The 13,521-nt window shown below is 50.3% G+C and overlaps 1 protein-coding gene across 6 annotated transcripts in view; it reads left to right on the plus strand.

Annotated features, from left to right (window-relative positions):
• MYO7A (myosin VIIA) overlaps positions 1-13,521 on the plus strand; it is a 107,584-nt gene continuing 94,063 nt past the window's right edge. For all 6 annotated transcript variants that reach the window (XM_061351375.1, XM_061351378.1, XM_061351377.1 and 3 more), the window contains exon 1: positions 1-114. The gene's annotated coding sequence lies outside the window, so the exon portion shown is untranslated. The remainder of the gene's footprint in view (positions 115-13,521) is intronic.

Below are 13,521 nucleotides of genomic sequence, written 5' to 3' on the forward strand. Positions count from 1 at the left end.
CCATAAGAGGCTCAGCGCAGGGCGGGCTCTGCCTCGCTCGGAGCCGGAGGCAGCGCGGCTCCGCGCCGGGCACCAGCGCCCCTTCCCCGCCGGCCCCGGCCATGCCCCGCTGAGGTGAGGCGGAGGGGACGCGGGGTGCAGCGGGAGGGACCCCGCTGAGCGCTGGGGATGCTCCGGGTGGGCTGCGGTGGCTGCCGAAGGGGGTGCGATGGGGTGGGACGGAGCGGGGGTGCCTCCGGTGGATAGAGCGTGGGGAAGGGGTTGGGAAGGTGGGAATGGGACGGGGGGGTGACAGCACCGCGGACGTGCCAGCAATGCCCCGCAGCGCCGAGCCGGCTCCTGCAGCGCGGATTAGAGCCTCGGTCGTTTCTAGCTGCTGCTTAATTGCGCTTGGCTCAGCCTGCAGGGACTGGGCAGAGGGTGGGGGTCCGGTCCCCCCACCCACCCCGTTCTGCTCTATGCAGCCCCCGACCCCTTTGCTCCATAGCTCTTTCGTGTTCAGGACTTGCTTAGGGATGGGGAGAGGCTGTTGGGGTGTGCCCGATGCACGGGTGGCGGTGCCATGGGTGTCCCCCCAAACCCGTCGCTACTGGGACTCTTTTACCCTCTCCCTGCTCTGACCCAGCTCCGGATGCTCCACTCAGGTTCTTAAAGCACAACCTGATCCCAGGGAGCCGGTGCTGCTCTTCAGGGGGCAGCAGGAGTTTTCCCTGCTTGCAGCATAGCTTTGCTTGTGTCGGGGCTGTGCTCAAACCTAGGATCATGGAATACCGCGTTGGAAGGGACCTCAGGGACCATCTGGTCCAACCTGTCTTGGCAAAGCATCACCTAGGCACGATGTCCCAGCACCCTGTGCAGCCCAATCCTAACAGTGCCCAACGCTGGGGAGGTTATTCCAATGGATTTTTGTTCCCATTGTGAAAAATTCCCCCTTGTGTCCAGTTGGGAACTCCCCAGGTGTAACTTGTGCCCATCACCCGTGTGTTCTGGTCACACCAGTGCTGGTAAGCAGTGCCCAGCACAATCATTAGGACCATCCCTGGGCAGGGATGGAGACCCTCTGTAGGGCAGGTGATTCCCACAAAGCAGTCTGCATTCTGCTGCCTGGCTTGGGAGTACAGTGTTGGGTGCATGGGCTGTGCTGGACCAGCTGAGCACCATCCCAAAGAGCAGCCCCAGGCTTTCCTAGGGTAGTAACTGTCATGTTATCCTAAGGAAGGTGGAAGTGGCATCTCTTGGTGTCTCTGGGGAGAAGGGTGTACGATGGAGAGCCTGTTTCATAGGCAGCATGGAGGAGACTGAAAGGCAACAGGGCAGGGGGTATAAGATTGCCTGGTTGCCCCTGGCTGCTAAATCCCCCTGCAGAAGGAGCTGGAGGTGATCTTCCCACCCTCCCACGCTGTTGTGTTGGTGTGAGAGTGCTCCTCTCCATAGGCATGTCTAAGAGCCAACCTTATGGGGTTAACCTGTGCTTTACACTGTTGAGGACATGGATTGTGTTGTGAGCTGACTCCTCTCCCTCTCCACTACATGATGCTCTGGGTCCTATCTCTCCTTCCATGATGTGAGGGACCATAAGGTCCCAACAGTGGTGGTGTGAAGGTCCCTGTGAGACCCCTGTACAAGTGTCCCTGCTCCCCTGTGCCTAAGCTATCCCAGTGTCAGCAGAATAGGGACAAACATGGTTGATATCCAGGACAGCATTTCCCTCCTGTTGGCTGATGGTCAAAACTGCTTTCACCTTTGGCTTTGCAGTCTCTGAGCTGTACCCATTTCCCAATGTATTTGTCTAAATCATGTTTAATGTTCGAGATGTGGTGATGGGCTGGGGACAAACTGTGCCTTGTTGAAACATATGAGGACCAGAATCTCTTCTTGAGCTTTTTGGGGTGAGACTGGAACAACGTCATGAGCTACAACATCTCCCTGTTGACACGAACATTTATGAGACCTGAATCCTTAGGGATGAACCTCTTTTCCAAGGCAATATCATTCCCAACTCATTTCCCCTCCCCAGAGCAGTCGCTTCATGTCCCTCACTATGAAGTTTCATGGGCCGGGAGGGCTGTGCAGTGTTTCTGTCTTATGCTGTGCTAACTTGTGACTTCCCAATCCTCGGGTTGCCATGGAAAGGATTATGCTGTGATTAATGAAGGCATTGTCAGCTCCGAGGTCTTTTCAAAGCCTTTCCTGGAGCTGCTGTGAGCGGCTTCCAAGCCCAGCAGAAAGGGGCTGGCAGGAGAAGTGGCTTCAAGCCACATCCTAGGCATGGTTTGGGTGGTCAGCACTGATACCAAGCCCTCGGGTAGCGATTGTTGCCTCCATTCCCTGCCAGATCAGTCCCTTTTGAGGGTGAGAGGAGGAATGGGGACCTTTATTGTTCTCTTGGGGCAGAGCCAAAGCTTTCTTGCTCCCGAAGTGCAGTGGGACAAGTGTCACTGTACCAAGGGGCTGGCAGGATGTGGAGGCAGAGCATAAGGGAGCTTTGCACCATGAAACACTTCTCTCTGCTCAGCACCATGCAAGGAGAACCTGGTATGGGATGAGCTGATGTGTTTGTGACTCTCTGGTCCCGGGGCTGCCCCAGCATTGTCCATGCTTAGGGGGTGCATCCATCTGAGCCCCTGTTCTAGCAGTCAGGATGCTGGGATAGAGCAGAGTGTGCAGTTCCTCCCACTTCACAAGCAGAGAGCAATGTGTGGAGATGCAATGAAAACCAGGCATGTGAAGTAGATTGAGTGCTGAATCAACAGACACAAGTTCAAAATCCAAAGCCAAAATACCCCTAGGGACCAGAGATTCATTTCTCCCCAGCTTAAGCAGCTAGGTCCGAACTCCCACCTCAGCCTAGCTGGGATCCTAAAGCTGAGTGCTTGATCCCATTGGCAACCTCAGGGCAAGTGCAGAAAGGCATTGAGCTATTCCTGGACCTCAGTCCCAGTGAGCTCCTTCCAGAGCGTGTTGGTTCAGCTGCTGCCATCCCCACCAGTTAACCTGGTGTAACATCCCAGTGTTTACCCAAGGCACTGATGACCTGAACGCAGTTTCCACATGCATGAAAGGAGTTAAAACTTACACTTTGGGTTGATTATAGTCTTAAAAGCTGCCTTGGGTGGAGGTTTCCAGTGCTCTGGCTGATGTGCAAGCATCCTGGCCTCCAACTTGAAGACCTGTCTGATCTTCAGGTCCTTCCCAACCCTGTTCTATGATGTGTGGAGGAAGGAAGACTTGCAAAAGAACCTGCCCGAGGTTATGCTGAGTGTTGAGAGAGCCCAGCTTCTGACTCCTGCTCTTTCCTATGCCTGTCTGACACTATGGGGACACTGCTGAGAGGGGGCTTCACCCCAGGAGACAAAGCCCCTCGCTGCAGCAGTTCCTAACTTGGATATGGAAAGATAAACCTGGGATGATGGCAGAGCTGGGGAGAGGATGGGCACCACAGGAGGGGTGGCAAAGGGGGATAAGGAGAAAGAGGGAGATATCAATGAAGGTGGCTGTCAAGGGCTCCATGTGAAAGTAAAGACTTTCAGGAATGGTTTAGTGCTTGCAGGTTGCAGCTCTGGAATACCTTCCACCTGAGAGAGCTTTGCAAATGCTGAGTAGGATTCACCTGCCCCACACACTGAGGCATGGGGAAAAGGTGCTCTGAGCGCTACCTGGGCTGTGCTAGACTTGGGAGCAGGATCCATCTCTTGGGACCAAGTCCTTGGGTGTTCCCAAGGTATCTGTCATTGTCCAGAGAGCACATTTCACTCCTCTGTTGACTTAACTCATAGAACCCCAGACTGGTTTGGGTTGGAAGGGACCTTAAAGCTCATCCAGTTCCAATCCCTTGCCATGGGCAGGGACACCTTCCACTAGAGCAGCTTGCTCCAAGCCCCTGTGCCCAACCTGGCTTTCAAGTCATTCAGAATGAAAGAGACAAAACATACACAGGGAGAGGCATGAGAAGGAAACCAGCATTACACCATTGTGAGTCCCTGCTGTGCCTGCAGCTGGAATACTGTGTGTTTTCTGGTCCCTCCGTCCCCAAAACAACATACACCCACTGGGGATGAAGGGGGCCTATAGGGATGCTGGGGAGGGACTCTTCATTAGGGACCGTAGTGATAGGACAAGGGGTAATGGGTTAAAACTGAAACAGGGGAAGTTTAGATTGGATATAAGGAGAAAATTCTTTCCTGTTAGGGTGCTGAGGCACTGGAATGGGTTGCCCAGGGAGGTTGTGAATGCTCCATCCCTGGCAGTGTTCAAGGCCAGGTTGGACAGAGCCTTGGGTAATATGGTTTAGAGCGAGGTGTCCCTGCCCATGGCAGGGGGGTTGGAACTGGATGATCTTAAGGTCCTTTCCAACCCTAACTATTCTATGATTCTAAGGAAGGATGGTCAGAGGGGTGGAACAGCTTCCACGTGAGGAAGGATTGCTTAGACAAAGACTCCAAGCTGAAAAGAGAGGGAAGAAGGTACATTATTGATCCTGGAGGATCATGCTGTTGTGGTGAAGGCAAAAGGAGGGTTCTCCTTAGTTTTCCTTTGTAATATAAAAATCAGGGAGCAGCAAGCAAAGCTTATGGAGAGCAAAAAGAGTTCACACTGACTGGCAACTGTGATAGTTCTTACTGCAGGACCCCATTAAAGTAATGATGGGTTAAAAAAGCACTCAGACAAATTCATTCATGAAAAGCTATTAAATATATATATTAAAGAGAAAAGCTACCTTTTTTTTTTGGTTTTAGAAGGTCTTGAGCTGCAAATTATTAGTGTCTGGGGGAGTATTATAGAGTAACGCCACTAAATCTTCACCCTGCTTTTACACTTCTCCCTAGGCATCCTCTGTTGCTCACTGTCAAATAGAATAGATGGGGAGCTCGCAAGCTGGATCCAGTATGGGCTTTTTTTATGTAGGACTCCTGAGCTTGTGCTTTCACTCCCCAGGAGTTGTTCATGCTCCAAGATCCTGCTTGGAATAACTCTTCTGGGGTGTTTGTCTTGGAGAAGATAAGGTGTCAACCTCAGCTTTAGCCACACTGCCATGAGGATGGAGGAAAGTAAAGCCTGCTCTCTTCCATCTCCATTGAAAACACTTCCATGCCAGCAAATACAGGGAGGAGCTTCATGGGATGTACTGCAGGTTCTGTATCAGATCTCTTGCAGGCCATTAGGGAATTGCCATGATCAGCTAGATCACTGCTAGATAGGCTGTGGTTTCCTGTGGATCCCAGAGCTGACCCAGGCCTGGTTTCAGGTTGAGGTTTGCTCTGCAAGTCAACAAGATGGTTTTGCATGTGCCCAGTGTGTGCTGGGAAGGGGGAGAGCACCCACAAACCATAACACCTCCCATCACCAGAGATAGGGCCCCCTTGCTTGGCTGAGGCTGTTAGGAGGACAGGTAAACCCCTTGCATTAGGGGACAGGGTACCCCAAGTGTTGCATCAAGCTGGAAGGAGCCCTGCAAGCCTATCTCCAGTGCATCAAACTGCACTGGGTGTTTTCCAGCCTCAGTGGTGGTGGTTATTACATTGCGTTCCCCCGGCTATTTCTGTCCTGCTTCCTCTCATTCCTCAGCTTTGCTGGATCAGTGCCACCAAGGCCAGCAGATTTACCCTGGGCTGAGATGAACTCCAGAAACCACACACACACACTCATAGGGTTTGTCTCTCCTACAGCCTGCAGGAGCTTTTGATCTGGAGGAATAAAGGGGGTGGTTATTTCATCTCTCACTTCCATTTAAATGCCTTATTCAAGCCCATTGAGAAGCTGAACACAGAGGGCTGTAGGGTGAGGAAGGTGATCCCCCTTTGCTCTTCAGCTTGGTGGCTGCCTTTAATCCCAGTGGAGAAGAGTCAGGATAACCCAGACTTCTGTGGCCTGTCTTTGGAATAAAAGCCCATGGAAATGGGAGGCATAGGTGGCTTTATGTGGTTTTGGTGTGGTTTTTGCATGCTGGAGAGCTACAAGGGCACAGAGCAGCCCTTGGCACAGACACGAGGAAACATCGTATTGCTGGATTTACTTAAAGCCCCCATGAGTGTTACCTGTGTTAACACCTCCCAAACATGCCCCTATGCCAGGCTGGCGATGCTACAGCATCCTTGATCCAAAAGAAGGATGGACAAAGCTTTCCTTCCTTTCATTCCTGCAGGTTTTCAGAGCTACCGACCCTCTGAGAGCACTTGGGTACCAAGGCACAACCCGCATGGGGATCAGGATCCATAGCAGGAACTATTAGATCTTTCATGTAATTCAGTACACGGAGACTTATAAACTATTAATGAGTAGGTCAGCCCAATCTGCTGTCAGGCCAGGGAGGTATCTTAGAGCAGGGATGCTGCAAGGACACCATCCCTCCCATATAAGAATTTGCTGCTGTACAGCAGTGATACAAGGGATGCTTTGCCCTGTGCCTGTGGGTGATGGAGCAGGTCCTTGTCCCACAGGGAGGAGAGCTTCTTAGCTGTGAGTTCCAGGTATGTTGTACTGAGATTTTGCTTTCTCCACTGCCAAATGTCATGTCTGCACCCAAAATGAGGAGACAAGGGAGTGATCTTGGCCAAAACGCTGTGCGAGCCATGTCCCCTTGGGATACCATGATAGAACAACTCAGGACCTGATGTTCATTCAGGTTAATTATACCAGTCCAGGGTGGTGGGTGACAGAAAGCTGCTTGGGCAACCTTTTGCTCTGAGAAATAACCCTCTGGATCTCCCCAGTGCCAATGCAACAACCATTACTCTTCATTAGGGACTGTAGTGGTAGGACAAGGGGTAATGGGTTAAAACTTAAACAGGGGAAGTTTAGATTGGATATAAGGAGGAAATTCTTTCCTGTTAGGGTGGTGAGGCATTGGAATGGGTTGCCCAAGGAGGTTGTGAATGCTTCATCCCTGGCAGTGTTCAAGGCTAGGTTGGACGAGGCCTTGGGTAATACGGTTTAGAGCAAGGTGTCCCTGCCCATGGCAGGGGGGTTGGAACTTGATGATCTTAAGGTCCTTTCCAACCCTAACTATTCTATGATTCTATGATTACTGCTTGGCGTAACCGGGTCCTGTCTTCCCAAGCACTGAGCTCAGCAGTCAGGAAGATGTTAAGTAAAAAGAGCTGGCACAAGAATCAAGCTTTTCAGGTGGAGCTGTGATGTTGAGCTCAGCCCAGGGTGTGAGACCTGTCCCCAGCACAGATTTCCTATGGGTTGCTGAGAGCAAGTCACAAAGAGCAACAACCACCCCTTCCCTTGGAGGGATCCCTCAAAAGCCTGCAAACAGGGGTGGGAACAGGCTTGTTAAAACTGGAGCAAGATGAGTACATGTTGACGATGCCTGGCTCATCTAGTCTGATTTCCATAGGAAACCATGCTTGTGTGGTCACACTGCCCAGCTCTTTGGATGTGTCACCTCATCACAGGAGTTTGCTGACCAACTTTGGTTCAGATTCAGCAGAGCTGTAGCAAGGGAATGAAGTTGTTAGTCACTTCATGAAAATACATAGGAGAAAACTAGTGCCCTGCAGCATGATGCCAGCTCCTGTTGGACACCGCATTGCGCAGGCTGGGTGAGAAAGCTGTTCTGAATACTCCATCTGCAGGACAGGCTTCTTGGGGGGATTATGCTCTATTGACCATCAGGAAATCTTATTCTGAGGTTTGTGGTTATAAATGGGACTTTGTTCATTCTGCCACTCATAACAGGGACTTCTATCATTATTGCTGACTGTGCTCTTCACAAGATGGGAATTTGTCATGGAGCAAAGGCACTTTTGTGCATCCAAGCGGTTTGGGGATGCAAAGACTTTTACTTTGTGTCTGTAACGTCTTATTTCTGATAGAATGGTTTGGGTTGGAAGGGGCCTTAAAGCTCATCCAGCTCCAACCCCTGTCATGAGCAGGGACCCCTTCCACTGGAGCAGCTTGCTCCAAGCCCCTGTGTCCAACCTGGCCTTGAACACTGCCAGGGATGGGGCAGCCACAGCTTCTCTGGGCACCCTGTGCCAGCGCCTCAGCACCCTCACAGGGAAGAGCTTCTGCCTAAGAGCTCAGCTCAGTCTCCCCTCTCATAGACCTTTAGTTTAACCCTTCTTTGGCAAAGGCCTGTGACTTAGCTCAGCCAGGTGATCACAGAGCATCCCGTGCAGCTCTGCACACCACCAGAAGGTGAAGAGCAGCAGATGAAGCAGCAAACAGCCCCTGTGACTCAGCTCCCGCAGCTGAAAAGCTCCTATAACCTTTTGCATGTGCAGCCGATGAGTCAGGGAGTGTCTGTCCCCTCTCATTCAGGCTGTTACTGGTGCTGCCCTGAGGGATGTGATGGTGATTGCACCAAAGGCACCCTGGAAGCACAGGGCAGACTCTCCATTTAATTTGTACAGTCCCTGTTCAAACAAAACACCCTCTGGAGTCACCAGGGTGAAACAGGGCTGGTGTCTTCTGATTTGAACCCACTTCATCCTACTAGTCCCTGTATTTGGAGGCTGGCCCCAACCTCACTAAAGGGCCATCCTGAATGTCTTCAGGGCCGTAAGAGGATAGTGTTGGGGCAGCAGAGGGAGGATTTCATTGAAAATCCCAGCAAAGAGGTTCCTGCTGAGAAGAAAACTCATGGGATTATAACAGCTTGGAGGGGCCCTGCTCCTGCCAGCACTAATAGCACTGAAGGGAGAGATTCCACACAGCCAAGGCCATGAGGGACCAGCAAGAGTAGAGGGTGAGACAGCTGCTTATTAGGGCAAGTTAAGGACAGAGAAGAACACGGGAGCTGCCTTTATTAAAGGGATTTTGTTCTGGAGGCATAGGCACAGACTTGGGTGTCTGCAAGAGGCACGTAGGACGGTTAGGGTTGGGGAGGACCTCATCTCACCTTCCTGGTTCACCTGCGTGACCTTGGGGAAAGCCACGTCCTCCCTCCATGCCTCGGTTTCCCTCTGTCAAATGCAGATAGCATCATCCCCTCCTCTGTAAGCAGGCTGGGATTTGTGAGGGAATAACATCATAGCTCACTGGAGTGATTACTAATAGTGGCTTGTAGTAAAGACTCTCTTTAATGAACCTTTCTACAGCAGAAAGCAGCAGTGGGTTAGTAATTATGTTATTGAACTAGTTATTAGTCCAGCTAAATTCAGATCTCACCTATGCCATATGTCATCCATTGTGATAGCAGATCATCTACAGACTGTTTTAAAAGGCAGCCCTTGATGGGACTTAGAACCCAAGTACCTAAATCCCTCTGAAACCACTTGAGGAACAAGTTCTAGTGTGCCACAGGAGACCTGACACCCCATAAGCTTCATTTTGAGGCCTTAGTCCCAGCCTGCACTGGGTGCAGTGCTCATTCTCCTGCTCTCTGTCTTGGTCTTGTGGATTCATGAGACAGAAAGTTCGGAGGGCCAAGGAGATGATCCAGTCTAATCTCCTTCATAACATGGCTCTGTTATTCCTAACTGGAGTCAGTCATATGGGATTGGCCAGAATATATATATCTAGGGCATATATGTATCGTTCTATGTAGTGTGTATGTGCATATATATATAATCATAGACGTTTATACATCCATACAGACTTTCCCTTGGATCTTCATGGAGTTGTTATCAGACTATAGACAGAGTCTTTGTAGCTGCCTGAGCAATACAACCAAAGGGCCAATGCCTATGGTTCAGCTACAAGGCTATCAGAGCCTGGATGATTGACAAGGTTGCTGCCTCCTGAACCTGGCCCAAACCAGGATGTGCCACACATGGATTTCCTTCCACATTCCTGAATTCATTACAAAAGCCTCAAGTCAACCACCACCTCACCCTAACTACTCTATGGTCCATGTATATACCTTGCTCTGTCAATGGCAGCAGTTGGGCAGCCCGTGAAGAAGCAAGTCCATGGCAACCCCACCAACACTTGTTGGTCTATTTGGGAACTAATTGAAGTTCCCTGAGCATGAATAGGCAGGATCTGAGCTCTCATCTTGGCTGTGTGAGCAACCCAGTGAGCTCAGGACTAGCAGAACAGCCCTGCTCCAAGGAGAGCACACTCATGTTCTAAATCACCCTCCATTTCCAATATAGGCTTTACTCCTAATGGTTCTTGTCATGTGCCAGGCCCCATCTGTAGACTTTAGCAAGACTGGGAGCTCACCTATGGATAAAATAGAGGTGAAAGGAGACTGCAAACACCGTTTGCAAGCGCAGTGTTTTGCCTAGCCCGGCTCAGCCTGCGAGCTCTGGATTATGCTGAAATTACAGCTGCCCTCCTTGCAAAGGGATACTTTATTTGATTAATTATTGTGGCTGTTGAAAGAGACTCAGGAAATTGCCCTCCCCAGGATGCTGTGCCGAGCGCTGGGCTGTGTGCTGGGATCGGATGCCACCGCGGTCCATTGTTCTGAGCCGGCTACGTGAAAGCACAGGGAGGGAGAAAAGGTCAGGTCCTTTGTTCAGCTTCTCTACCTGATGGGTGTTTGGGGGGATTGAATGCAGAGCAAATCCATTGAACCTCCTGCTGGAGGCTTAAAAAATTGATGCCCGTGTCCTAGCTGCTCTCAGATGAACAAAGCATCAGATTGATTCTCTTGACTTGCCAGAGGAGGGAGTTTTCTGTGGTTTCTTGTTTTAAGGTAATCTTTTTGGCTAAGATTCGTTCAGTTGAGGTGTCTCTCTTCATGGCATTGCTACCAAGACCCTTCAGATGGAGATCTGAGGGCCAAACCAGTCCTACAGAGTCAGCTACATGGTCTTTTGACACGTTCCTAGCTGGCTGGGGAACACAGGGGTAGGAGAAACAATAGGGTTACAAGGATGCTGGAGAGGGACTCTTCATCAGGGACTGTAGTGATAGGCCAAGGGGTGATGGGTTCAAACTGAAACAGGGGAAGTTCAGGTTGGAGATAAGGAGGAAGTTCTTCCCTGTGAGAGTGCTGAGGCGCTGGCACAGGGTGCCCAGAGAAGCTGTGGCTGCCCCATCCCTGGCAGTGCTCAAGGCCAGGTTGGTCACAGGGGCTTGGAGCAAGCTGCTCCAGTGGAAGGGGTCCCTGCCCATGGCAGGGGTTGGAGCTGGATGAGCTTTAAGGTCCCTTCCAACCCAAACCTTTATGTTACTCTATGAGAAAGGAGAGGACATACAAATGAAACCAGTCACCTCAGTCTTCCTCTGTAGTCTATGGACAGAACTAATCCTGACATCAACAGAGGGAGTGAATCAGGCCTTGGAAACAGTTATTTGTCCCTATAGTTATGGAGGTCATCTTGGGAGGAGTAATGGTTTTAGACTAAAAGAGAGAAGATTCAGGCTACACATGAAGAAGAATTACTTGCCATAAGGATGGTAAAACACTGGCACAGGTTGCCCAGAGAGGTGGTGGATGCGCCAGTCCAGGCTGGATGTGGTTCTGGGCAACCTGATCTAGTTGAAGATGTCCCTGCTCACTGTAGGGGTTTGGACTAGTTGAGCTGTGAAGGTCCCTTCCAATTCTATGAATCTATGATTCCATGTAGATGAGCAAACAAGCTCTGAGATCCTGCAGCTTGAGTTGAATCTCTGTTGTCTTTTCACTGTCCTTTCACATAGCAGCCTTCCAGTATCTGAAGAGGGGCTATAGGGAAGCTGGGGAGAGACTCTTCATTAGGGACTGCAGTGATAGGACAAGGGGTGATGGGTTCAAACTGAAACAGGGGAAGTTTAGATTGGATATAAGGAGGAAATTCTTTACTGTGAGGGTGGTGAGGCACTGGAATGGGTTGCCCAGGGAGGTTGTGAATGCTCCATCCCTGGCAGTGTTCAAGGCCAGGTTGGACAGAGCCTTGGGTGCCATGGTTTAGTGTGAGGTGTCCCTGCCCATGGCAGGGGGTTGGAAGTGGATGATCTTAAGGTCCTTTCCAACCCTAACTACTCCATGATTCTATGACTGGTGCGATGCTTTGCAAAGGCAAAGAGAATGGCCCAGTTTGGAGCTGTCATCATGGGCTGTGATTGATGCCTGCAGGTCCTGGTGGAGGAAAGCACAGAGAATCACATTCCTTTCACTTGCTGTCTTTTAAAACCCCTTAGTCTCTGGAGACATCACCACCTGATTCCCAGCTTCTGGCAATCAGTGCTGTTCCACTGAATTCAGTTGTATCTCACCCATTTCATACTGTTGGAGGTCTGGCCAGGGAGGTTTTTTAGCTGGGTCAAACGAAACAGCAGTGATTACGTTTTTAGCTGGTCCGTGGTCAGCCTGACTGATGAGGAGAGCTCAGGACACGGTTTAAGTGCTCAGCTTTCAGGGAGAAGCCAGATTCTCCATTAGCTTTCCATTCTATCTGAGGTCTATTGAAAATCAGGCCCTGATTTGAGGGCTTGAAGTCTTTGGCTGGAAACTCCACTTACTGCACAACCCCTGACACCTCTCTGTCAGTCATCTTAGTAGATTCAGTAGTAGATTACACCCTCTTTACTGGTGGTTTCAGTTACAAGCATCATTTCCCTGGGTTTCAGTTGCACTTGCAGAATGATGGGCTGCAGTGCGCATTAGCACTGCACTTTGAGCTCCTTGCATGAAAAGAACCCAATAACTAATGCACAGAAAGGCAAAGTACCCATCTAATGCATCAGTATTGCTCCCACCCTTGGTCATTTTACTACCTTGGTGCCTGCAGTCTTATCTCCCTATAGTTATTTGGCTAGTCAGTTAGTGGGTTGGCTGTGTTCTGCTGGGTGGGAAAGGTTGGGTTTACATTGAGTAGCTGCAGTTTTCTGGGTTTGGAGATCCCAGATCTGTAGGATGACTGAAATATCCCTTTTTGTAATAAAATAACAACAAACAAACCAGCCACAAGCCTCCAGCTCTTCCCTGGGAACAGCATCTTCCCACCAGAAGGAGAAGCCCAATGGGGGTACCCTCAAATCTAATCAGTACCTAATCCTGGGGCTCACATCACCGTAAAGCTGAATGCTATGGGAATAGCTGGAGAAAAAGCTGCACAATCCCTAATACAGTGAATACATCCCTTTCAGGCTGTCATTTAATTCAGCAGCATTGTATCCATGACTAAATGGAGGAGCCTTTCTAAGGATCCAGGGTTTTATGATGGATCTTAACCCCTCCATCACCTTTACATATCACATTGTAGCTCCACTTGAATCTCTCAGTTGTCCAAAGAGCTGTACCCAGAGCTGACGGGGATGTAATCCTTTACACCAAAATGCACCTCTTATTCAAATCAATTATTCCTGTATGTCCTTATACCAGCATTCCCTGGAAATCTGGTGGCCACTCAAGGTCTGACCCAATGGTTGTACGAAAGGTTTTCCTTGTCTTTCAGTCAGCTTGGATCAGAGTTCTTCCAGGGAAACACACTGTGGGGACCACCTCTCAGGGCATACAGCCCCTGCATACAGGCTGTGGCATGGATGCAAAAGTCATATAAGTAATGGTACTGCTGCTGCCTTCTGCAGTGCATTGCTGTGGTGACCTGCCCTGCTGAGGTGACAGCTCCCTTGCACTACTGATGTCACCTGCCAGCACGACCTCAGGCTGAGCCATCCATGCGGAGGTGGCTATTA

Source organism: Neopsephotus bourkii, unplaced genomic scaffold (assembly GCF_033783945.1).
Source record: "Neopsephotus bourkii isolate Nb327-2 ecotype Australia unplaced genomic scaffold, CSIRO-AGI_Nbou_v1 NB_580, whole genome shotgun sequence".
Taxonomy (NCBI): domain Eukaryota; kingdom Metazoa; phylum Chordata; class Aves; order Psittaciformes; family Psittacidae; genus Neopsephotus; species Neopsephotus bourkii.